At 43.7% G+C, this 27819-nt stretch overlaps 1 protein-coding gene across 4 annotated transcripts in view; it reads right to left on the bottom strand.

Annotated features, from left to right (window-relative positions):
• Positions 1 to 27819, bottom strand: part of ENTREP2 (endosomal transmembrane epsin interactor 2) — a 408260-nt gene that overhangs the window by 64293 nt on the left and 316148 nt on the right. The gene's annotated exons all lie outside the window — the stretch shown is intronic.

The raw sequence follows: 27819 nt of genomic DNA, 5'->3' as shown, positions 1-27819 counted from the left end.
GATGTATGTAACACACATGGAGATGTAACACACATGGAGATGTGTGTGACACGTGTGGAGATGTAACACACATGGAGATGTATGTAACACACATGGAGATGTAACATGCATGGAGATGTGTGTGACACGTGTGGAGATGCAACACACATGGAGATGCATGTAACACACATGGAGATGTATGTAACATGCATGGAGATGTGTGTGACACTTGTGGAGATGTAACACACATGGAGATGTATGTAACACACATGGAGATGTGTTATCCTAGCTCTGTGCCTTGGCTCCTTCTCCTCCCATAGTCAGACACTTCCTGCCTCAGTTCATGGTCTATCAAACTCCTGCTCATCCGTCAAGGTCCAACCCCAGCGCCACCCTTGAGGACTCGTCTGGTTTTCCCGCCTCACAGCTACTGGAGACTGACTTTATCCAGCTAGAGTTGCGTCTTATCATCACAGTATTGACAATGCCGATAAGGTATAGGTGTTCAATAAATGCTGAATAAACAAAGGCGGCTTGGAAAATAGAAAACCATGGAAGGAAAAAAATGTGTTTCCAGCATTTTAAAAAGCAGTATGAGAGTCTCAGTGAGAGGGAAGAGAACAGAGTGACAGGGAGAAAAGCAGCTTTAAAAAAGTAAAGTCCTCGACAGGTGTGGTGGTACGCCAGCTGCAGCCCCAGCTACTCGGCAGGCCAGGGCAGGAGGATCACTTGAGCCCAGGAGCTTGAGACCAGCTTGGCTGGGCAACACAGTGAGAACCTGTCTCAAAAATACATAAATAAAAAATAATAAAGTCCTAGAGGTAAAACTACTAAAAATCAGTAAAATCTATGCAATTTTATTCAAAATCACACTGAACATGAAACAAGTGATTTTCCTTAGATGACAAAGTGCCCAGCCGGGTGTGATAGCTCATGCCTGTAATCCCAACATTTTGGGAGGCTGAGGTGGGCAGATCACCAGGTCAGGAGACCAAGACCAGCCTGGCCAAGATGTTGAAACCCCATCTCTACTAAATATACAAAAATTAGCCCAATGTGATGGCAGGCGCCTATAATCCAAGCTACTTGGGAGGCTGAGGCAGGAGAATTGCTTGAACCTGGGAGGTGAAGGTTGCAGTGAGCCGAGATCACACCACTGTACTACAGCCTGGGTGACAGAGTAAGACTCTGTTTCAAAAAAAAAAAAAAACAAACTGTCCTACTTTCCAACATATAATATGTTTACAGCAGCCACCTCAAAGCGCAAATACTTTTCAGACAAATATTGGCCATTTATAAATGTAACAAGGAATTTTTCACCGCATGAAATACTGTCGAGGCTGAGACGACACTTATAAAACCTCCAGGTATCAACATGTCACCTCTCCTAAATACTAGGGCAGGGGTAATACAGCATCTGCAGAGCCAAGAAATGTGCTGGTATTCAACCGAGGAGCTCAGCTTCCACTTTCTTAGGTTAGCTTAAGATTTAGCCCCTGCCACCCTCTGCCCCACGTCAGGTAAGCTTTGTGACTGGCTTTCGGCAGTAGAATACGGGTAAAAGCGACAGCCTGCAGGTTCTGAACTTAAGGCTTCCACAGGCTTCATGTTTCTGCACTTCCTCCCTGGAACTGCCAATATTCAGCAGGAAAAGAACAGGCTCCAGGGAGATGCCAGCTCTCCAGCCCCAGCAGGAGACCCACGGGGCACACCTGCAGAACTGTTCTGCCCTGTGGTCCATGCACACACAACATTACTAGGTTAGATCAAACCGTTTTTTAAATACTCAAACAAATTAGCCTCCCACCAACAGGGTGTGAGTTCAGGCTAACCCACATCCTCACCAATGCTTGCTAATGTGGACTTTTTGTCCATGCAGTAATTAACATAATAGTATCTAATTTAGGGTTTGTTTTCATCTTTGCTCATTTTCTTAACCGTTCATATTGGGAAATGTAACACATACACAAAAAGTGCACAGAGCAAACACATTCAGTTCAATAATTTATCATCAGGCAAGCATCCATGGGACCATGGCCATCTTCCTGGAAGGACCACGCCTCGTTCCCTATTATTCCACCCCCTGGCTGCACCAAGAGCTAAATACAGTCCTTACTTTTTAAGTAATCACTTCCGGGCTTCCACCTTTAAACATTTACCACTACAGTGTAGTTTCACCTGGTTTTCTAACTTGATATAAGTAGAGTCATATAGTATTTTTAGTATTTGGCTTCTTTCAAAATTACAAGATTCATCTACCTCACTGCATATAAATACAGCTGATCATGTTCACTGTTGTATATTACATTGCACGAATATGCTGCCATTTACATATTTATTCTCTTGCCAGCGGACATCTGGATTTTTGCTAATTTTTTTGCAATGAGATTAATGCCACTTTGATAGGCTGTACTTGTCTGCTGGTACATACATGTGCATATTTCTTTGGGGTACAAAATGCCTATTGATTGGAGCTGCTGGGTTTACACTGCAGAATGACTGAATCAAGCTAATTCACAAATCTCCTCACTTTTTAATTTTTATTTTAAGTTCTGGGATACACACACAGAACGTGCAGGTTTGTTACATAGGTATATATGTGCCATGGTGGTTTGCCACACCTGTCAACCCATCATCTAAGATTTAAGCCCCGCATGCATTAGGTATTTGTACTAATGCTCTCCCTCCCCTTACCCCCACCTTCTGACAAGTCCTGGTGTGTGATGTTCCTCTCCCTGTGTCCACGTGTTCTCACTGTTCAACTCCCACTTATGAGTGAGAACATGTGGTATTTGGTTTTCTGTTCCTATGTTAGTTTGCTGAGAATGATGGCTTCCAGTTTCATCCATGTCCCTGCAAACGACATGAACTCATCCTTTTTAATGGCTGCATAGTATTCCATCGTGTATATGTGCCACATTTTCTTTATCCAGTCTATTATTGATGGGCATTTGGGTTGGTTCCAAGTCTTTGCTATTGTAAATAGTACTACAATAAACATACACGTACATGTGTCTTAGTAGTAGAATGAATTATAATCCTTTGGGTATATACCCAGTATTGGGATTGCTGGGTCAAATGGTATTTCTAGTTCTAGATCCTTGAGGAATCGCTACACTGTCTTCCACAATGATTCAACTAATTTATAGTCCCACCAACAATGTAAAAGTGTTACTTTTCCTCCACATCCTCTCCAGCATCTGTTGTCTCCTGACTTTTTAATAACTGCCATTCTAACCGGCACGAAATGATATCTCATTGTGGTTTTGATTTGCATTTCTCTAATGACCAGTGATGATGAGCTTTTTTTTGGCTGATATATTTATCTTTTTTTGAGGTGACAAAATTTAAAATCTACTCTTAAGCAATTTTGAAATGTGTGATGCATTATTTGTTTATTATGGTCATCATTCTGTGAAACAGATCACTGAAACTTTCTCCAATTTAACTGAAATTTTGTACCCTTTGATCTATATCCTCTTTGGCTTCAACTGTTTCCCTTTGCTGTTATCAACTGGACAGGAGCCCGGCTCTCCTAAAACAGTTTACTCTCCCACATCTCAAAAACACGCAAGGAATTATTTCATATGATCACATCTCTAGGGCAGGCATTAAGATTAAAGTAGCTATCATAAACGGCAAGACATTTTCTTCAGTTTGAAGGATCAACCAGGAAAAGGGAGGGGAGATCAACTTGGCTGGAAAGCATGATTTATCACATAAAATAACCCTTCACTGACCCCAGAGGATAGACATCCAAATAAGTCTTTTCCGTCAGTTATTTCACTGACTTGGTGATTAATTCTTAGAAAAATTCCGAAAACCTCCTGATTAGTTCCCTGACCTTGACATCTGGGTGTGCAGGCGGCTGACAGATTTATTTCAAGAGTACCCCTCAGTGTTCGGGTCACTGGGAACGACACTGCAGAGCTTTGCAAATGAAGCCATGGTAATTTTTCACAAATCTCTTTGGAGCACTTAAAAGCTATCCTGCCCCCCTTATTTATGGTCTGTCAGCCTGTCTGGGAGTAGAAAGAGCTTATACAACAAAAAGAGAGGGATGCCCCCACGATTCTCATGCAGAAGTACGAATGGGATGGGTCTGTGACCTTCAGATATTATCAAAGGGAAGGGAGTATGGGAAGGCTGAGCCTGCAGGCAGCGCAGGGCAGAGGGCTGGGAAGAGGCCGGCATGTGTCAAGCCTGAGAACTCACAGTGGGCACACCAAGGCCAGTATCCTTGGATGTGATGAGCCTGTCGTTGGGAGGAGGAGAAGGTACAGCTCAGGGGTCAGAGTGAGACTACTCAGAGTCCTAATTGCCATGGGGTGACCCCATACAAGCCACGTGACCTCTCTGAGGTTCGGGTTCCTGGGCCCCAGTGAGGATCAAATGAAGTTAGAGAGGTAAAAATACAAAGTCCCAATGCTGCTATTGCTGGTGTTATTGGTGTTGCTATTATTTTCATTAAAGAACAGATTTGTAGGCCGGGCTTAGTGGCTCATGTCTGTAAACCCAGCACTCTTGAGAGGCTGAGGTGGGCAGATCACCTGAAGTCAGAAGTTCGGGACTGCCTGGCCAACGTGGTGAAACTCTGTCTCTACTAAAAATACAAAAATTAGTTGGGGCCGGGCGTGGTGGCTCACGCCTATAATTCCAGCACTTTGGGAGGCTGAGGTGGGTGGATCATGAGGTCAAGAGATGGAGACCATCCTGGTCAATATGGTGAAATCCCGCCTCTACTAAAAATATAAAAATTAATTGGGTGTGGTGGCGACCGCCTATGATCCCAGCTACTTGGGAGGCTGAGACAGGAGAATCACTTGAATCCGGGAGGCGGAGGTTGCAGTGAGCTGAGATCGCGCCACTGCACTCCAGCCTGGGCAACAAAAGAATAGCTTTGTAGAAACCAGATCCTAAAAAAAGTTTCAACCAAAGCTAAAAAACTAGCCCCTAATTTTTAAAGTCCAGTAAAATACACACAACATGAACTTTACCATCTTCACCGTTTGTTGGCATACATTTCAGTGGCATTAAACACATTCACCTCGTTGTGTACCGTCACCACCATCCAACTCTGCAACCTTTTGATCTTTCCAAACTCAAACTCTGTCCCCACTCAACAAATCCCCATCCCCTCTCCAACACTCCCCTACAACCACCATTCTACTTTCTCTCTCTGTGGATTCACTACTCCAGGTACTTCGTGCAAGTGGAATCATGTACTATTTGCCCTTTTCTGGCCGGCCTATTTCGTTCCGCATGTCTTCAAGGTTTAGCCATTTTGTAGCATGTGTTGGGATTTCCTTCCCTTTTAAGGCCAAAGAATGTTCTGTCAGATGCATCTACCATATTCTGTTGATCCACTCTTCTGTAGATAGACACCTGGGTTGCTTTCACCTCTTGGCTGCTGTAAAGAATGCTGCTATAAACATGGTTGTGCAAATATCTATTTGAGTCCCTACTTTCAATTCTTCGGGTAAATTCCCAGAAGTGGAATTGCTGGATCATGTGGTAATTCTCTGTTTAATGTTTTAAGAAAAATGTCATAATGTTTTCCACAGCAGCTGTACTATTTTATATTCCACCGACAGTGAACAAGGCTTCCAATTTCTCTACATCCTCATCAACACTTGTTTTCTGGGTTTTCAAAAAATCATAGTCATTGCAGTGGGTGCCAGGTGGTATCTCACTGAGGTTTTCATTTGCATTTCCCTCACCATTAGTGATGCTGTACACCTTTTCATGTGCTTACTGGCCATTTGTATATATTCTTTGGAGAAATATCTATCAAGTCCTTTGCCTGCTTTTAAATTGGGTTGTTTGTGTTCTTGTCGCTGAGCTGTAGGAGTTCTTTATACATTCTGGGTAGTAACCTCTAATCAAATATACGATTGGTCAGTATTTTCTCCTACTCCATGAGTTGCCTTTTCTCTCTGTTGTATTCTGTAATGAGCAGAAGTCGACCCAACTTTTTGAATACTTGTAGTTTTCCATCAGTTTCACACACAAAAAATATCAGTAACTTCTTGATTCTTGCCCAACCCAATAATTTTTGGTTCCTTTGTCTCAAGAATGAACCACTTTAAATCCTGGTGCCAAGGTAAGCACCTCACTTGCTTCACGCAGTCCCTGTCCTGCTTTTTTTTTTTTTTTTTTTTTTTTTTTTTTTGAGATGCGGAGTCTTGCTCTGTTGCCCAGGCTGGAGTACAGTGGCACAATTTTGGCTCTCTGCAACCTCCGTCTCCTGGGTTCAAGAGATTCTCCTGCCTCAGCCTCCTGAACTGGGACTACAGGTGCGTGCCACCACACCTGGCTAATTTTTTGTATTTTTAGTAGCAATGGGGTTTCACCACGTTGGCCAGGATGGTGTCCATCTTCTGACCTCGTGATCCATGCGCCTTGGCCTCTCAAAATGCTGGGATTACAGGTGTGAGCCACTGCGCTTGGCCCCTACTCTTTGAGCAATGCCACTGTCCTGTAGCATCCCTGCTGGTGGCGGCAGAGGGTCCCCACAACACCAGCCCCAATGACACAGGGCAAGATAACTGCCTTTCTCTGCACTACTGTAACAAATACCACAGACGGGGTGGCTTATAAACAGGAGACATTCATTTCTCAGAGTTCTGGAGGCTGGGAAGTCCAGGATTAAAACACCAGCAGATTTGGCATATGGTGACGACCGGATTCACAGATGGGTCACTGTGTCCTCACCTGGCAGAAGAGGCAAGGGAGTTTTCTGGGACCTCTGTTATAAAGGCACTAACCCACCCATGCGGGCTCCACACTGATGACCTAGTTACCTTCCAAGGACCCCACCTCCTAATATCATCACCTTGGAGGTTAGAATTTCAACACAGGAATTTGGGGGGTCATAAACATTCAGACTATAGCAATAAACTTTATGTTAGTGATGCTCAAGGCACTTAAAGGCACTGGTAAGACCCGAAAAACTCCAGTAATCACAATGCAACACGGGTGGACCCTGATGACGTTATGCTAAGTGAAAGAAGTCAGACACCAAAGACCATACCTTGCATGATTCCACTCAACGTCCAGAACAGGAAAACCCACAGAGATAGAAAGCAGCTTATGAGTATCTGGAACTCAGTCAGGGACAGGCGGCAATCCAGGGGTGGGACATAAAGGGTATGGCATGTCTTTAGATGATGAAAATACTCTAAAATGGACTGTGGTGACACACATTTGGTAAATATACTAAAAAGCACTGAATTTTACATCTTAAGTGGGTGATTTGCATGATATGTGAATTATATCTCAATAAAGGTGCTGAAATTCAGGAAAAGAAATTACCACCACATGTGATTACTAACTTATTTAGTTTGGGTGGTTTTAATCCCTTCTGTGTTCTGCCTAAATGTTTTATATTCACATGTGTGTCACCAACATAGGAAGTTTGAGACCAGCGAAATCTACCTCCACCACTGTCTCCCCAGTGTGACCTCAGGGTCAGCACAGAGGTGCTCCCTGGGTTGGAAGACAGGGAGCCACTTTCCCTCCTGGGATTCAAATCCATTTGCCCAGCAGCTCCTGCAGTGGTGCCCTCATCTGGCCCCTGCAGATCTTCCTTACTCCAGAGCACCAGGCATAACTGGGCATCTGTTTGTTCCTGGAGAGGTGCTGAATCCAGTCCCCACCAGGCCTGGGGACAAAGCTAGCCCATCATTGGCGGGGTTTCCCTGTTCTGCACAACGAGCTTGGAAGCACATGGACTCGCGTGTCACCGAGGGATCCCCCAGCCTCCCCACTAGCTTGGGAATGCAGCCATCACTGGGGGTCACCCCACCTTCCCTGCCAAGCTAGGGACACAAAGCCCCACACTGGCCCCTCCTGGCCTGGTTCTCTCCTGGGGGGCCTACAAATGCCGGGATTTCTGAGAACTGAGACCCCCTTTTGTGTCCCCCACAGCAGGGATGGCAAACACAGAACACACATCCCACCATCTCCTTCTCCTTTGCTTTCACCTTTCCTCCTCACCCGAGTCCAGACAACAGCCTCCGAATCCCACTCGGCACACTGTTCTGGGCACTTAACGCCAGGCAGAGGACACTGGTGCACAACGTGAGACCTACTTGCCATCCCTGCCCTACCTATAAGTGGATAGCCCCAAAAGAAGAAAATAAAATGCTTCCGACCAAATACATTGTAAAATGTTGATGCTTACTACTTAAACCTGAGTCATGTCCTTTGAAATGAAAACGCTGGTGAATAGGGCGCCCTCTGAGTGCTCTCAAGCCCCTCCCAACGTGGCCGGGGAAGCGATTCTCTCTGTGCTTCTGCAGGAAGCCACAGCTGAGGTTTGAGGGAGGCGCCAACACACCACAGATGTCAGATTCCTCAGTAAAAAGAACTCACATACACCCCTGGTGGGAATGAAAGTTAATACAAACAACTTCGAAAAAACAGTTGGGCAGTATCTACCAAAGCTAAACATATGCGTACCCTAAAACCCAGAGACTTCACTTCTGGTGTAACCAACAGATGGACGTTCACCAAAAGCAATACATGAGAATAGCCATGCTGCCTCATCCACGATGCCTATCACGAGGAGAGCGGAGAAAACAAACTGAGATGTACTCACACGACGGAAAACCAGAAACCAGAGCTACTTGCAATAAGATGAGTGAATCTAACCAACATGTTGAATGAAAAAAGCAAGAAACAAAAGGGTCAATGACATATGATTGTATTGATACAGCTGAAAACCAGGAAGAATTCTTCTGTGGCATTAGAAGTTGGGATAGCAGGTGCCCCTAGGGAGTGTGAGTGACTGGGAGAAGGAAGGGCGGGGGTCCCAGGGATGCTGAAGATAGTTTATTTCTGATCTAAATGTCGGTTCCATGGGTTTGTTCACTTGTCAAGAGTTACTGGGTTTGATAATTACAATGCGTGCCTTATTCTCTGGTTGTGTCTGAGCGAACACAGAGGATTAATTTTTAAAAGATACACAAATTTGGCTGGTCATGGTGTAATCCCAGCACTTTTGGAGGCCAAGGCGGGCGGACTGCCTGAGGTCAGGAGTTGGGGACCAGCCTGGCTAACATCTAACACATGGTGAAACCCCATTTCTACTAAAAATAAAAAAAATTAGCTGGGCACGTTGGCGGGTGCCTGTAATCCTGACTACTTGGGAGGCTGAGGCAGGAGAATCACTTCAACCTGGGAGGTGGAAGTTGTGGTGAGCTGAGATCACGTCACTGCACTCTAGCTTGGGTGACAGAGACTCTGTCTCAAAAAAAAAAAAAAAAAAAAAGAGAGAGAGAGAGAGAGGGAGAGAGGTCACTATTTTTTGTTTCAATTTCATTTAGTTCTGCTCTGATTTTGGTTATTTCCTTTCTTCTGCTGGGCTTGGGTTTGGTTTTGTTTGTTTCTCTAGTTCCTTGAGGTGTGACCTTAGAATGTCGGTTTGTGCCCTTTCCGTCTCTTGGATGTAGGCATTCAGGGCTATGAATTTTCCTCTTGGCACCACCTCTGCTGTCTCCCGGAGATTTTGATAGGTTGTGTCATTATAGTTCTTCAGTTCAAAGAATTTTTTAACTTCCATCTTGGTTTCATTTTTGACCCAATGCTCAGTCAGGAGCAGGTTATTTAATTTCCACGTATTTGCGTGGTTTTGAAGGTTCCTTTTGGAGTTGATTTCCCGTTTTATTCTACTGTGATCTGAGAGAGTGCTTGGTATAATTTTAATTTTCTTAAATTCACTGAGGCTCATTTTATGGCCTATTATATGGGCTATCCTGGAGAAAGTTCCTCTTGCTGTTGAACAGGACGTGTATTCTGTGGTTCTTGGATGAAATGTTCTGTATATTTTTGTTAAGTCCATTTGTTCCAAAGTATAGTTCAAATCCATTGCTTCTTTGTTGACTTTTGGTCTTGACGACCTGTCTAGTGCTGTTAAGTAGAGCGCTGAAGGCTCTCACTATTACCCTGTTGCTGTCTATCTCATTTCTTAGGTCTGTTAGCAATTGTTTTATACATTTTGGCGCTTCAGTGTTGGGTGCATGCATATTTAGGGATGCGACGTTTTCCTGTCGGGCAAGGCCTTTTACCACGGGATGGTTAATACTGAGTGTCAACTTGATTGGATTGAAGGCTACCAAGTAATGATCCTGGGTGTGTCTGTGAGGGTGTTGGCAATGGAGGTTAACATTTGAGTCAGTGGGCTGGGAAAGGCAGACCCATCCTTAATCTGGGTGGGCACAATCTAATCAGCTGCCAGTGCAGCTAGAATATAAGCAGGCAGAAAAATGTGAAAAGGAGACACTGGCCTAGCCTCCCAGCCTACATCTTTATTCCATGCTGCATGCTTCCTGCCCTCAAACATCAGACTCCAAGTTCTTCCATTTTGAAACCTGGACTGGCTGTCCTTGATCCTCAGCCTACAGACGGCCTATTGTGAGACCTTAGGATAACTTGAGTTAATAAACTCCCCTATGTATGTATGTATGTATGTATGTATATGTATGTATCTATCTATCTTCTGTCCTATCTATTAGTTCTGTCCCTCTAGAGAACACAGACTAATATACCATTAAATAATGTACCAGTTCGTCTCTTAACTGCTGTTGCTTTAAAGTTTGTTTATCTGATATAAGAAGAGCTACCCCTGCTCCCTTTTGGTCTTGATTTGTGTGGAATGCCTTTTTCCATCCTTTACTTTAAGTTTATGTGAGTCCTTATGTGTTAGGTGAGTCTCCTGAAGGCAGAAGACAGTTGGCTGGTGAGTTCTTATCTATTCTGCAGTTTTGTATTGTTTAAGGGGAGCATTTATGGTATTTACATTCAAAGCTAGTATTGAGATGTGAGGTGCCATTGCATTTATCATGTTATTTGTTGCCTGTGTACTTTTTGTTTGTTTTTGCTTTTTAACTTGTATTTTTGTTCTATAGGTCCTGGGTGATGTATGCTTTAAAGAGGTTCTGTTTTGATGCATTTCCAGGATTTGTTTGAAGATTTAGAGCTTCTTTTACCAGTTCTTGTAGAGGTAGCTTGGTAGTGGCAAATTCTCTCAGCATTTGTTTGCCTGAAAAAGACTGTATCTTTCCTTCATATATGATGCTTAGCTTTGCTGGATACAAAATTCTTGGCTAACTGTTTTGTTTGAGGAGGCTGAAGACAGGGCTCCAATCCTCTCTGGTTTGTAGGGTTTCTGCTGAGTTATCAGCTGTTAACCTGATAGGTTTTCCTTTACAGGTTACCCGGTGCTTCTGGGTCACAGCTCTTAAGATTCTTTCCTTTGTTCAACTTTGGAAAACCTACTGACAATGTGCCTAGGTGATGATCTTTTTGTCATGAATTTCCCACGTGTTCCTTGTGCTTCCTGTATTTGGATGTCTAGGTCTCCAGCAAGGCTGGGAAAATTTTCCTCAATTATTTCCCCAAATACATTTTCCAAGCTTTTAGAATTCCCTTCTTCCTCAGGAACACCAATTATTCTTAGGTTTGGTTGTTTAACAGAATCCCAGACTTCTTGGAGGCCTCCTTTATATTTTCTTATTCTTTTTTCTTTGTCTTTGTTGGATTGGGTTAATTTGAAAACACTGCCTTCGAGCTCTGCATGCCTTTCTTCTACTTGTTCAATTCTATTTCTGAGATTTTCCAGAGCATTTTGCATTTTTAACTGTGTCCCATGTTTCCTGAAATTTTTTTATTGTTTTTTCCTTAAGCTATTTCCACGAATATTTCTCCCTTCACTTCTTGTATCGTTTTTGGATTTCCTTGCATTGGGCTTTGCCTTTCTCTGGTGCCTCCCTCATCAGCTGAATAACTAAGCTCCTGAATTCTTTTTCAGGTAAATCAGGAATTTCTTCTTAGTTTGGATCCATTGTTGGTAAAACAGTATGATTTTGGGTGGGTGGGGGGTGGTGGTGTGAAAGACCCTTGTTTTGTCATAATACCAGGGTTGGTTTTCTGGCTCCTTCTCATTTCAGTGGGCTCTGTCAAAGGGAAGGTCAAGGGAAGGTCTTGGCCTGAAGGCTGTTGTTCACTTTCTTTTGTCCCGTGGGGTGTTCCCGTGACACAGTACTCTCCCTCTTTGCCTACGGATGTGGCTTCCTGTGAGCCAAACTGCAATGATTGTTGTCTCTTCTGGGTCTGGCCACCCAGCCAGTCTACCCAACTCCAGGGTGGTACTGGGGGTTGTCTGTACAGAGTCCTGTGATGTGAACTGTCTATGGGTCTCTCAGCCATGAATACCAGTACCTATTGTGAAGGAGGTGGCGGGGGGGTGCAATGGACTCTGTGAGGGTTCTTAGCTTTGGTGGTTTAACGCTCTCTTTTTGTGCTGGTTGGCCTCCAGCACATCTGGGAGATGGCGCTTCCCAGACGGCATCTGCTGTGGTGGTATGGAGAGGAACCGGCAGCAGGCAGGAACACAGAACTCCCAAGAGCATATGCCCTTAGTCTTCACATCAAATACTCATAAAATCATACTGTAGAATCAATATTGTGAAAGATGACCACACTGCCAAGAGCAACCTACAAATTCAATGCAATCCCCATCAAAAAGCACCATCATTCCTCACAGAATTAGAAAAAAACAATTCTAAAATTCATACAGAACCAAAAAAGAGCCTTCACAGCCAAAGCAAGACTAAGCGAAAGGAAAGAATCTGGAGGCGACACATTACCTGATTTCAAGCTGTACTGTAAGGCCACAGTTACCAAAACAGCATGGTACTGGTATAAGAATAGGCACACGGACCAAATGCAGCAGAACAGATAACCCAGAAATGAGCCTAAATATTTACAGCCAACTGATGTTTGACAAAGCAAACAAAAACATAAGGTAGGGGAAAGACACCCTTTTCAACAAATGGTGCTGGGATAATTGGCTAGCCACATGTAGGAGAATGAAAGTGGATCCTCATCTCACACCTTCTGCAAAAATGAACTCAAGACGGATTAAAGGACTTTAAGACCGGAAACCATAATAATTTTAGAAGATAACATCGGAAAAACCCTTCTAGATACTGGCTTAGGCAAGGATTTCATGACCAGGAACCCAAAAACAAATCAAATAAAAACAAGGACAAATAGTTGGGACCTAATTAAACTCAACAGCTTTTGCACAGCAAAAGGAACAATAATCAGAGTTAACAGACAAACCACAGAATGGGAGAAAATCTTCACAATCTAACATCTCACAAAGGACAAATATCTAGAATGTACAACGAACTCAAATCAGTAAGAAAAAAAAAATCCCATCAAAACGTGGGCTAATTGTCTATTCATGAATAAACAATTATCAAAAGAAGATATAGCCAACGAACATATGAAAAAAATGCCCACTATCACTAATGATCAGGAAAATGCAAATCAAAACCATAATGCAGTATCACCTTACTCCTGCAACAACAGCCATAATCAAAAAATTAAAAAACAATAGTAGATGTCGGTGTGAATGCAGTGAGCAGGGAACACTTCTACCCTGCTGGCAGGCATGCAAACTAGTACAATCACTATGGAAAACAGTGTGGAGGTTCCTTAAGGAACTAAAAGTAGAACCTCCATTTGATCCAGCAGTCCTACTACTGGGTATCTACCCACAGGAAAAGAAGTCATTATGCAAAAAAGATACTTTTACACACGTGTTTATAGCAGCATATTTTGCAACTGCAAAACTGTGGAACAAACCCAAATGCCCTTCAGTCAATGAGTGGATAAAGAAACTGTGGTGTACATATATGATGGAATATGACTCAGCCATAAAAAAGAATGAATTAAGGGCATTTGCAGCGACCTGGGTGAGACTGGAGACTATTATTCTAGGTGAAGTAACCCAGGAATGGAAACCTAAACACTGTATGTTCTCACTGATGTGTGGGAGCTAAACTGTGAGGAAGCAACGGCATCAGAACGACACAATGGACTGTGGGGAAGATTGGGAAGGGGGTGAGGGATTAAAGACTACAAATAGGGTGCAGTTATACTGCTCTGATGATGGGTGCGCCAAAATCTCACACATCGCCACTAAAGAGCTTACTCGTGTAATCAAATACCACCTGTTCGCACAACAACTTATGAAAAAATAAAAATAAATAAAAAAGAAAATTGGAAATTAAAGCTTTGATTAAGCAGAGAGGAGGCCACTGTGCTTAATGGCAGCAGCCCCGGCTGCCAGCCTGACTTCTAGGATTTATTTGAAGCTGTGGGCTGGGGAGTCCCAGTGGGCTGGCTCAGGGTCTGCAGGGGCTGGCTCTGGTGCCCAGCCCAGAACATTCAGGGGCTCAGCCCTCTAGCCCCCCGGTCTGAAGGCCTGGCCTACCAGTTTTCAGTCATAACACGTGAATTCAGAGAAACCATGATCAGAAAGGTTCCTACCGGGTCTGTATGATTCTGTCCAAGCTCATTAGAATTTAAATTTCTACCTTTAAACACAATGTTATTTTTGTCCCTGCATTGCTTTTATTATGATATTTTATGCAAAGAAGACTGATCATTATGATCGATTAGTGTTTGTGATTTTCACTTTTCATGCAATTAGAGCCCATTAGAACACAGGCACGTGGCACAGGAAATGCGCTCATGTGGCTGAGGAAGGAGAGGAACTGCCTCGTTCTTTGTTTCTAATTGCACTTTACCTGCTAATTGCATTTCTAATTGCTCCATGGGAATGGTGGGAAATTTACATAAAAAATACGTATCTAAAGGAATTTGGGACTCCTTTAAAATCTCAAATCTGATGAGAGTCTAGGGTTTTGTTGGTGCATGACTATGTGTATACAAAACATTTAGGAAAAAGTTAATTTCAGAAAATAGAACTTTTATCATATAAATCATACAATTAAGTCTTATAACATTCATTGACTTTTTAGGGCAAAACAAACTACCTGCTTTTCATTTCTAGCACCAGATAGTTCTCCTTTACTTTGGTCTTCGTCTCATCATCTTCTGTTTGCTAATTCATCTGCTGCTCGACAACAGATGCTCAAATTATTTGTGAAATAGTAAATCCGAGTTACAGGCTTTTAATTTTCATTTCATGTGTGCCATCCTGATGAGGGAGAAAGAGACAGGATGAGAATAAATCTGAGGACTGTGGGAATCTGCGAAGCCTGCTGGAACTCCTGCCAAGGAGGAAATTGTCAAGTGAGAGCACCAAGCCAGAATCCTGAGTTCTCTTTGAAGGCATGTCTTCCTAGGACGTGGCAACAGTTCCTACAGCCCTGGGCATTTTTATACCAACTTTTAATGCAAATGACACTTTCAAGGACAGCCTAGGTTGCTGAGTTAGGAATGTTCACACAAGCCTCCTCTTGAACCAGGAAAATAAGACTGCCACTCTTGAGACGCTCTTATCACATGAGAGGCGTGGAGTAAGTTAGACAGATTGCGCTCCCTGCCTCGCCTTCATCTCCTTCTGAGACTCTTCTGTTAATGATGTAGACTTGCACTTTTAGGCCTGACTCTGAAATTTCATTAATTAGCACGGTCATCAAAGTAGAGCTCCACTTTGCTGGCAGAAAGGGAGAAAGCGCTAAAGAGAATTGTGCTGGTTAACAGGAAAATAAGGAGCATTGCACGATTTTCCACCACAGACACCCAAGCAAGAATGTTCGCAGTCGCAGTGCCTGGAATAACAAAAAGTTAGGAAGAAATGACACGAGGTTCTTCTGGGAAATCGTGTTTCAAAAAAATTAAATTAGGAGCTCTCCTGCATGACTTCTCCAACTTATAATAGTCCCGTGTGTGGCACTGTCAGACGTGTTTGAACCAGAGAAACTCCATCTTGAAAGGGGGCTGGGTAAAATAAGGCTGAGACCCACTGGGCTGCATTCCCAGACGGTTAGGCATTCTAAGTCACAGGATGAGACCCGCAGTGGGCACAAAACGCAGGTCCTCAAGATCCTGCTGATAAAACAGTTTGCAGTAAAGCAGCCAGCTAAATCCCACCGAAACCAAGATGCCGACGAGAATGGCCTCTGGTCATCCTCACTGCTACACTCCCACCAGTGCCGTGACGGTTTACAAATGCCATGGCAATGTCAGGAGTTACCCTATATGCTCTAAAAAGGAAAGGCATGAATAATCCACCCTTGTTCAGCGTATCATCAAGAACTCAGCATAACAATGGGCAGCCAGCATCCCTCAGGGCTGCTTTGCCTATGGAGTAGCCATTCTTTATTCCTTTACTTTCTTAATAAACTCACTTTCACTTTACTCTAGGAAGTCACCTCAAATTCTTTCCTGCCCGAGATCCAAGAACCCTCTCTTGGGGTCTGGATCGGGACCCCTTTTCGGTGATACTGTCACGCTCCAAGAAGAGAGGTGAGCATGCTGAGTGGACCATGTCCTCCTTCTCCTCCTCCTCCTTACATTGAAAATAACACCCATTTTCAGCTCCCGTCACTCATGCTCAGGAGACTGTGCTGTGAGAAGAGCAGAAGGAGGTGTTCAGGAGAGGCTCAGGGGCCTGCTTCTCTCTCCAAGCAGTTCAGCTTCCGAGGGGACCCCCTGCAGGGCCAGCGGCTTCCTCGTGCCCACCCCACTAAAAATTATTCTATTTACAGATGCAGATGCCTGCCGGTTGGTATTGGTTCTTTCCTAGAACATACAATAAATACAAACCAATAAAGAATAACGTTTTTATGAGTTTAAATTTTGTTCTGGTCTCATTTAACAGAACAGTAGGTGACACAGTCTCATGACTTTCAGAGCTACATGGGAGAAAACTGCTCATAACAGTGTTGCGTGTTTCTAGGCAAAACTGAAAAACGCGAACACAGCGCTGGCCACCTGGTCAGCCCTTAACCAGTTACTATCTGTTCATCAATTTCAATGACGGGAACACATCAAACAAAGAAGCTGGGCAGGGCTGCTGTGGACCGGTCACCTACGGGCCAACGGACAGTGACTTTTAAAGTTTATATTCTTTTATTTAGTTGTTGTCTTTATTTTTACTTTTAATTTTTTGAGACGGGGAGTTTTACTCTGCCGCAAGGTGGCAGTGCAGTGGCTTGATCTTGGCTCACTGCAACCTCCGCCTCCCAGCTCCAAGTGTTTTTCCTGCCTCAGCCTCCCAAGTAGCTGGGACTAGGGGCACCTGCTACCTATGCCCAGCTAAGTTTTACATTTTTAGTAGAGATGGGGTTTCACCATGTTGGCCAGGATGGTCTTGATCTCTTGACCTCGTGATCTGCCTGCCTCAGCCTCCCAAAGTGCTGGGATTACAGGTGTGAGCCACTGCGCCCGGCCTACTTTCTTTTATTCTTAGGGGAGATCGTACAGTGTTTGAGGGTATAGTTGGGGAACATCACATTAAGAAACCTCAATTCTTAGCTTCTCTTGAAAAGTTTTGAGTTCTCACTACGCCGTGGGTACGAGCTGCTCCCTCTAGACAAATTCTCCCCTGGTTCCGGGCTGGAGTGAGTTTGTGTCTGGCTTGGCTCTCAACAGCCTGTGGGTTTCTGTTTCCTCCTCTCTGCAAAGAAAGGTGTCCAGCTCCATTGGCTCTCCATCTGCCATGTGGGGACACCTCTCCTGCTGTCATATCTGTCCCTGTGAGCTTCTTTCTTTGCAGAGATGCTAGTGGGGAGTCCAGCAGACACAGACGCATGCATGGGTTGATGCAGCTAATCGTCACTGGGTATCAGTTCAGCCACTGATACCCCCTAAAGATGAGCTGTAAATCCAACCAACAGTTTGGATGGTCCTTTTTCAACCACTGGAGACCACGCTTCTTGCTGATGTTAAAGTCCTGCTAAACACAGTGTGGGCCCAGTAGGCCTCCCTGCAGCGGCACTCCTGGTCAGGCTGGGGGTGGAGGAAATGGAAAGGTAGCCAGAGAGGCTGGTCCTGGAGCCCCTGGACCTCCAGCCCCCTCCCCAGACCCTGCAGCAGGGAGGCCTCATCCTTCTACACTGCAGAATCCCGACAGAAGAAAGGCAGGCACTCTCTAGAGAGGGCTCAGCTGACAGGGGACTGAGAAGTCCCAATGCACATTAAGTGAAGTCTGAAGCTTGTTCACCCCCTCTCAGCTCTGTCTGTGAACACAAGCAGCGCCAGCCAGACACTCAAGAGGCAGGAGGAGTCCAACCTAAGAGGAAATAAAATCTATGAACACTGGCCATCGAGGATCTCCCAAGAAACCCTAGTTGAGCTATCCGAGTCCACATGGCTGTGACAGAAGATGAAGCTTCAAGATGTTGCTGCATTTTGGTGAGGAGCTGGGCAGCGGTGGCAATCGGGCGGTGAATCACTTCCACCTACAGCTCACCCGGGTCCAGCTACAGGGATGACAAAAACATTCCCTAACAGGTGGCTGGAGATCTGAGGCTCACCCAGTGCCCTGGCCACGAAATCACAGAAACAAAACTACCAGAAGCCAGCACGTTGCCCTCTCTGCCAGGCAGGTGCAGTCAGTGAAGAGAAGGAGTGTCACGGTGGAGCACACGGTGAGAACGCCCACGGAACCGGGGGACACACAGCCAGGGCTGAAGCTGCAAGTTCTGAGCGCATCAGCCCCTGTGCCTCGCCCCCGCCCTCCTGTTCTCCAAACTGAAATTAGCCTCGGGGCTTGTCCCCAACCACTTCCCTGCATCCTTCAGGCCTCAGCTTGTGGGCCACGTGCTCGGAAAGGCGCCGGCCACGTCGATCGCGGTTCCCCACCCCTTTCCCGGTAGCACGTGCTGTTGTCCGAAACTCTTTTTGGCTTATCTTCTGTCATCCATCCTCAGAGCCTGAGCTGCTCACCAGAAGAGGGTGGAGCCAGGACTTGTCTATCTTGACACCCACGCCTCCCCACACTCAGAACATGCCGCACACGGGGCGCTCCCTCTGTAAAATGTATTAATCCACTGAATCAAGGAATGAGTGAACAAATATGTGTCTGTACACCATGGACAGATACGTATTTCTGTGGAACCACTGTTAGCTTACTTAAAACATACCAATTTTATTTTGCTGGGAATTTTTTCTTTGCCAGGAAACGTTAGGGGGTTGGGACCAACTTTCAAATTGCGGCTTTTGCCGTGGAATCTCTTTCTCTATAATGATAGCAAATTCACACGAAGAAGAATGAAAACAGAATGATGTTCCTACAAAGGGGAAAATGTTGGGCCATCATGACAAAGCACAAATAGCTGGCAAATGCTAAATTTCTTGTGAAGCCAAGAGAGGCCAAGGCTATCTCCGACCTGTGATGAGTACAATAAAAGCTGTGCCTTTGGGCAACAATGGTAACAGGGATGGAGACTTCAAACCAGACGTCCCGCAGCCCCAGCCTGAGGCTGTGTCCTCCTGTAATGGATTACTCAGGATGAGGCAGCTAAATCAGGGTTGCCTTGGTTACTAGGAGGCTCCTCTGAGGACGACGACCGGGAGACATAATTGGTGTTGGCTTGGTGACTGAGGCTTTCAATTCTGAGATTACAGTGCTGGTAATAGAGGTGGCTACACGCTCAAGAAGAAATTCAAACAGGCTTTGGAAAAAAATGAGATAGTCACAAAATTAAGGCCCCCCTCCAAAGAGCGCCACTAGCTATCTTAACCTCTGGTCCTGACAGATTCAGCAACAATAAATAACTGGCTCATTCAAATAATAAATGCCTTAAGAAAAGGGTAACAAACAGAATCAGGAAAGGCTTAACCAGATGATCTCGGCTAACTGAAGTAGGTTGTCACACACAGAGGGCAGCCTGCTATGAATAGACTGTTCTGATTTCCCCGCGGCAGATGTTTCCTGAGTTACTGCCACAGCCCCATGCTGGACACTCAGAGGAGGAAGAGCTCTGGGGACAGTGGCTTGGAGGACTGGCTGGAGGGGAAATGACATGGGACGTGGCCGTCAAACAGATTTTCCACAAAGAACGGGACAGGAATGAAGGAACAGGCAGGAAGAGGAAGATAGGACTAGAATAGAGTTCATTAGAATGGAATCCAGCCAGGGGCCCTTCTCAGGCACCCAGAACCCTCAGAGCTCTGCCACCAGGCTAAAGAATAGCAAACAGAGGTGATAGGGTCCCAGAAATCTGAAACATGTTTGTGGGCATGTAGGGAATCTGTGCCCTGTGTTTGGCGGCTGGTCTTTAAGGCGCCTGGAGTTTAACAGAGGGTGGCAGCCAGGCCGGAAAAGCGGAGGAATGACCAGCACACTTAGGGTGCAAGGGTCTGCGATATTGCCCTGACACCTACACCCACCGTTCCTAAGGGTCATCAGGCCCATCAGATGGGTCATCACTGCAGGCCAGAAAGAGCTGGGAGGACAGAGCACAGAACAGGAGCCTACACCCCTCGCGCTGCTGCGACGCTCAATCTGCTTCCCCCATACCCAGACGCCACCGGGGAGAGAAGACAGAAGGGAAAGAGTGGAGGGGCTGAATACCTTCTGCAAAGAGACAAAGTTAATCTTGGGCTGACTGTCTTAAACCGGTAAAGGGAGAACCACTCTGCAGTGGTTAAGAGTCGAATTCATTTTTTCTAAATCAGTGGCCACAGAAATAACTCACTTCTAATGCCAAGTAAAAGTCAGTTACAGAAAATGAAGAACATATTTCTGCAGTTCCGAGAGATGAGAGATGAGAATTTTAATCATACCACATTTACCATAAGTCAACAGGATTGAGACCAAGCATTTCTCATAAATATAAGTAGACAAAAATTACCGATGAGAACAAAAAGAAACTTGAAAACAGGATGCTAGGTGAAAGATGCCAGACTAATGGAAAAATACTGGGTGGGGGGTGGTGGCTCAACGCTTTGTAATCCCAACGCTTTGGCAGGCCGAGATGGGTGGATTACTTGAAGTCAGGAGTTTGAGATCAGCTGGCCAGCATGGTGAAAGCCCATCTCTACTAAAAATACAAAAATTAGCCAGGTGGGGTGGTGCGTGCCTGTAATCCCAGCTACTCAGGAGGCTGAGGCAGGAGGATCACTTCAACCCGAGAGGTGGAGGTTGCAATGGATTGTACGCTTAAAAATGGTTAAATTAGTAAACTTTATACTGTGTATATTTTACCATAACCAAAAAGGAAAAGGAGTCTCACTTTCATAAGCAGAATAATATACTGTTTAACATTAATTTAGAAGCCCAATCAAGAAAAAAGGAGAAAAAGTCAAAATGTACAAATTATCAATGAGATAACAGACCTTATACATACAGAGGAAGTTAAAACATGAAAGGTAAACAAAAATATTGTAAAATACTTACTAAATAATACTATGGACTATTTTATGCTCATGACTTCAACAATGATTCAAAGCCCTAATAGATCACAAATATGAAAAAATGCAAAAATTGCCAAATAACTATATCCTTAGCTATTATCAGTCTGACAGTTTTAATTTGTGAATCTTTTCAAAGTGTCATAAAACAGAGAGTTCTATTGTCTTTACATCATTATAGAACATTTAAAAAGTAAGGAAAGCTTGTGTTTTCCAAAAGCACTGTAATAATGATTGGTCCCGTTTACAGGTTGTGATATTTTGTATACTTCTTCTTTGCCCTATTTTTGCTGTAAGATACCTGTGTGATTGCCATCTATTTTCTTTTCATCTTGCTTGTACTTAACATAAAAGTTCTGGCTACAGCTCAGCTTTTCTTTGTTACCTTAAAGAGAGACTCCAAACGTGAAAATTAAACAACACAGTTCTGAATAATTCATGGGTCAAAGAGAAAGCCTCAAGAAATAATCAAGAGAACTGAATGGACACAAAGTACAACATTATCAAAATATCTGGTGTGCAGCTAAAGCAATACTGAAAGGGAAATTATTGCACTAGATGCTTACATAAGAAATAAGGAAAGCTCTTAAAACAATAAGCTAATTCCTACCTCAGGAAACTAGATAAAGAAGAGCAAAATAACCAAAGCAAACAGAAGAAAGGAAACCATAAAGATAAAAGTAGAAATCAATGAAATAAAAAACAAAAACAATTGATATGAAAACTTTTAAAAGGAGTTGGTACTTTAACAAGATCAACAACATTGACAAAACTTTAGCAAGAAAAATGCTAGAAAACAAAAATTATCAATATCTGGAATGGAACAAAAATATAACTACAGACCCTGTAGATATCCAAATGATAATAAAGGGAGTAATATGAACAACTCTTCACAAGTAAATTGGACAGCCTAGATAAAATGTATCAATTCCTTGAAAAACCCAAATTACCGTAATTCACACAATATGAAACAGATAATTTGAATAGCCCTTTAACTGTTAAGGAAATTGGGGGGGGGGGCGGGCACAATGGCTCATTCCTGTAATCCCAGCACTTTGGGAGGCTGAGACGGGAGGACTGCTGGATACCAGGAGTTCAAGACCAGCCTAGGCAACACAGTGAGACTTCTCTCTACAAAACATTAAAAAAAAAAAAAATAGCCAGGCATGGTGGCATGCACCTGTAGTCCTACCTACTCAGGAGCCTGAGGCAGGAGGATTGCTTGAGCTCAGGAGTTCAAGGTTGTACTGAGCTATAATTGTGCCACTGTCCTTCACCCTGGGTGACAGAGCAAGATCCTGTCTCAAAAATAAAATAAAGATAAACTGAATTCCTAACATTAAAATTCCCCAAAATTATACCTACAAGCCTAGATAGTTTCACTGAAGAATTCTACCAAATGCTTAAAGAATAATTAACATAAATTCTACATAATCTCTTCCTGAAACTAGAAGTGGAGACTTCTCAACACATTTTCTGAAGCTAGTATTACTCTGATAACAAAACCAGACAAAGACAGCTGAAAGAAAAAAAGGAAGGAAGGAAGGGACGGAGGGAGAGAGGGAAAGGAAGGAAGGTTGGAGAGAGAGAGAGGGAAAGAGAGAGAGAGGGAGAGAGAGAGAGAGAAGGAGGAGGGAGGAGGGAGGGGGGAGGGGGGAGAGGGGGAGGGGGAGGGGGAGGAACAAGAAACATCTCTTGTGAATTTAGAGCAAAAATCCACAATAAAGGATGTACAAACCAAATCCAACAATATGTAAAAATTACTACATGCCATGACCAAGTGATATTTGTTTTAGGTATATAAAACGGGTTAACATTTGAAAATCAATCTATGAAATCCACCATCTCAACAAGCCAAAGAAGAAAAAATACATGTTCATATCAATTGACAAGGAAGAAGCTTTTGACAAAATGAAATTATTTTGCTCATTTTCTAATTGGCTTGGTTTTCACTGTTGAATTTTGAGAGTTCTTCATAGATTTTAGATACGCATCCTTTGGCATATATGTGGCTCACTAATATTTTCTCCCTGTCTGTAGCTTTTCAGCCTCTTCAGGTGGACTTTCAGATAACTAGCTTTTAATTTTTCTTAATTTTTTCCTTTTACAGATGATGATTTTGGAGTTAAGTGTAAGAACTCTTTGCATAGCACTAGATTCTAACAATTTTTCTCCTCTATTTTCTCTAGAAGTTTTGTAGTTTTGCATTTTACATTGAATCCCATCAGGATGGTTTTTACCTAAGGGATGAGGTTTAGGTGAAGGTGTCCTGTTTTGCCTGTGGCTGATGAGCACATGAAAAGCTGCCTGGAATCAGCAGTAATCAGGGAAACACGACGAAAACCATAATGTGGTACTACTTTATACCCACTAGGATGACCTGAAACAACGTCAGGAAAGAACCGTCGGCAAGGATTCTACCAAATCCCTAAAGAACAATTAACGTCAAGTTGGAACCCTCACGCACTGCTGGTGGAAATGTCCAATGGTGCGGGTGCTGTGGAAAACGGTCTGGTACCTTCTTAAACGATTCGACTAGAGTTACCAAGTAACCTGGCAATTCTATTGCAAGGTATTAGGTTGATGCAAAAGTAGTTGTGGTTTTTGCCATTAAAAGTGACATCCCCAAGAAAAATGAAAACATGTGCACATAAACACTTGTGTATACATGTTTATAGCAGCACTGCTCATAATAACCAAAAGGTGAAATGACCCAAATGTCCACTGATGGACGAATGGACAAACAAAACGTGCTCAATGCATACCATGGAATATTATTCACACGTAAAAAGGAATGAAGTACTGAACATGCTGCAGGAACTTTGAAAACATTACATTAAGAAAGAAGCCAGTCATAAAAGGCTACCTATTATGTGATTCCATTCAAATCAGAGAGCAGAACAGGGACATTTACAGACAGCAAGTAGACTAGTGGTAGCCCAGGGATGGGGGCAAGGAAGGAGAGTGAAAGCTAAAGGTACAGGGTTGCATTTTAAGATGAAATTGATTCCACTGATGTTTACATACATCTGTGAATACATTAGAAACCGCTGAATTATACACTTTAAATGGGCGAATTATGTGATACATGACTGTATTAGTCTGTTCTTGAACTGCTATAAAGAAATACTTGAGACTGGGCAATTTATAAGAACAGAGGTTTAACTGACTCACAGTTCCACAGGCTATACTGGAAGCATGGCGGCACCTGCTTCCGGGGAGGCCTCAGGGAACTTCCAACCATGGCAGAAGGTGAAGGGGAAGCAGGGACGCCTTACATGGCCGGAGCAGGAGCCAGACAGGAGGAGGGAAGTGCTACGCACTTTAAACAAGATCTCGTGAGAATTCACTATCATGACGACCGCTCCAAGAGGGATGCTGTTAAACCATGAGAAACCACCCCAAGACCCAACCACCTCCCACTCCAACACTGCGGATGGCACTGAATATGAGATTTGGGTGGGGACATATATCCAAACCATATCAGGGACTCATGTCAATAAAGAGATATAGAATTGTTCTGTTTTTTGAAAAAATTCTAATAATTTAATAAGGTACTCTCTCAACCCAATACAAGGCAGCTCCAGCACACCCTTGCTTCAGGAGATGTTTATGCCATGTGGAGGGAGGAAGCGTCTCCCTGACAAAACCATAATCCCCTCCTCATCCCTCAGGTAGACGTGGAAATAAGGATAAAGTGAAAATTACAAAAACCAAGCTCATCATGCCTCTTTGCCTTGCCCACCAAATGTTCGTTTTTCTCTTTATCACCTGCTCCCCTGGGTTGCATAAAAAGTCCTTTGCTAATTGCTTTTAGGAAAATGGGTTACATTCTGGTCTTCACCTCCCAGAAACCATGCATCACACTTGAGGCACACACCAGGGAAGAGGCTGAGGTCAAGTTCACCAATCAGAAACAAAAACAGACAAGAAAGAAGGCAGCAATCAGTTTCCATCAGAACCCTTAGCCAGGTGTCAGATCTCCCAGGGATATCCCTCTTTAATCTGGGGGGACATGGGTAAAGACGTGTATCCAGAAAGCCGGGAGCGAGTTGAGAGAGGCATTTGATTAGTGTGCAGCTTACAGGCACAGCTGGGATCAGGGCTAACCAGCTTTCAAGAAAACACGGCCGACGAGGATATATATCATGTTGTCCCTGCAGTGTGACGAATCTAATTAAAAAGGACTTAGGGTCAGAAAAAACACAGGTGTAATAATGGATAAGCACAACACAAATTGTTGTTTACTTAAAGGAAAAAATCTTTTTCCCGTTTACACGGTTGACGTGGCCAGAAAGGAAGAGCTCACACTTTGTACAAAACTACACATTAGTTTTTCATCTCTTTGTTGTGGCACACAACCTTTGGTTTAGCTTCTTTAAAATTCTCTGTATGGGGCAGTTTCTCTCATTATTAAAAGAATAACTTTTCTCAAAAATAAGATATATTCCTTCCCTCCACTGTCTAGTGTTTCTCATGCCCTCCTTCTCCTGTGATTGTCAGTATCATTCTGGAGTTAAAGACCTATGTGCTACGGTTTGAATAAGTTCCCCAAAAAGCATGTGTTGAAAACTTAATCCTGGCTGGGCACGGTGGCTCACACTTGTAATCCCAGCACTTTGGGAGGCTGAGACGAGTGGATCACCTGAGGTCAGGAGTTTGAGACCAGCCTGACTAACATGGAGAAACCCCATCTCTCCTAAAAATACAAAAACTTAGCTGGGCATGTTGGCACATGCCTGTAATCCCAGCTACTCGGGAGGCTGAAGCAAGAGAATGGCTTGAACCCGGGAGAGGAAGGTTGTGGTGAGCTGAGATCATACCACTGCACTCCAACCTGGGCAACAAGAGTGAAACTCCGTCTCAAAAAACAAAAAAGAGAAAAAGAAAACTTAATCCTCAATGCAACAGCACTGGGAGGTGGGGCCTGTGGGAGGGGCTTGGGTCAGGAGGGCTCCACCATCAGCAATGGATTAATGCCGATTATAAAAGGGCTTGAGGCTGCCAGTTCAAGATCTTGCTCTTTCTTTGGCCCTCTCTTGCCCTTTCACCTGCTGCCATGGGATAATGAAGGAAAAAGGCCCTGGCTAGATGCTGGCCCCTCATTCTTGGACTTCTCAGCCTCTCAAAAGGTGAGAAATAAATTACCCAGTCTGTGGTATTCTCCTACAGCAGCACACCGCAGACTAAGTCGCACCGTCAAGCCAAAATATAATGACTTGCTAGTGGCTACAGCACAGGCTGGAATCTGATGCCAGGTCCTGCTAGCTGCGTGACTTCGGAAGAGTTACCTAACTCTCAAGGGCTCAGGTTCCCTACCTGTCTCCAATTCAGGAGTAAATGAATGAATGTACAGAATGTGCTTAACAGTGACCTGCACACAGCAAGGGCTCAGGAAAGTTAGCAACCGTCGTATCATCATCATCATCATCATCATCATCATCATCATCACAGGCAGCAGTTATTGTCAGGTCTGCATAAAAATATTAAAGAGCACATTTGAAGCCTATGTCCACACATATACTAAAATGTGTTAATATGTATCTTTTGTGTAAATTTCCACCTAAATTTCTAGTTTCTATGACAATACCAAGTTGGAAAAATATTTTAATTCACTCCATATTCCTGTATCGAAGATTTTGTTTCCTTTATAATGAAATTAGTGCCTGACTATATCTAAATTTACGAGAAGAAGAATGTATGTTCACTGAGGTCCTGCCTGTGACATTGAAACAGTAGAGACGGACTAATCGCTTCTCAGCAGGGGTAAAGCACTCTCTGCTGCCTTTCAAAGATCAACCAGCCCCCCCGATATACAGCAGCGTATGAAATGGAACTTTGAGAAGGGGAAACATCGCAGACAAATGCACATAGTATTAAGCATATTTGCTTAAAAATATAACTCTAAAGTCAGGTGGCTATGTGTACACATACATGTACACAAATACATATGTGCATACACAAAAAATGGATCATCATGAAGCAGTTGCTTGTGTGGCGGGGAGTAGGAGGCAGAGAGAGGAGGCAGACTTTGTTTTGCTCCAGTTTGTGTAACTCTCACATCTTTTACAATGAGAATCTGTCGCTATTTTATTTCATATTTAAAAAGAAAAAAAGAAAGGGAAAATAGTGTCTATTTATTTAAAACAAAATAGTCATCAAGCCATTTAATGCATTATATTATATTAAACGCAATTTAAAAAGAACCCTCTGTCACGCTTTCATTTAAAAACATAGTAAGACAAGTGTGATGGGAAAGCCCAAACTTCTGCAGAATGAATTGAAATAACGGGGTCATTAAAAATCAGTTTATTTCCCACTGCTTTGGGAGGCCAAGGCAGGAGGATCAGACAAGGCCTGGAGTTCAAGATTAGCCTCAGCAATGCAGTGAGACACCGTCCCCACCTACAAAAAAATTTAAAAATTATCTGGGCATGGTGGTACATACCTGTAGTCCCAGCTGCTTGGGAGAGGAAGTGGGAGGATCACTCGAGCCCAGGAGTATGAAGCTAGAGTGAGCTGTGACTGTGTCACTGCACTCCAGCCTGAGCAATAGGTGAGACCTTGGACCCCGTCTCTAAAAAAAAAGGTTTTATTTATATTTTTACTATTTATTCATTTGAAGACATGGTCTCACTCTGCCACCCAGGCTGGAGT

This window comes from Saimiri boliviensis, chromosome 5, assembly GCF_048565385.1.
Source record: "Saimiri boliviensis isolate mSaiBol1 chromosome 5, mSaiBol1.pri, whole genome shotgun sequence".
NCBI lineage: Eukaryota > Metazoa > Chordata > Mammalia > Primates > Cebidae > Saimiri > Saimiri boliviensis.
This window is presented reverse-complemented; position numbering and strand designations above follow the sequence as displayed.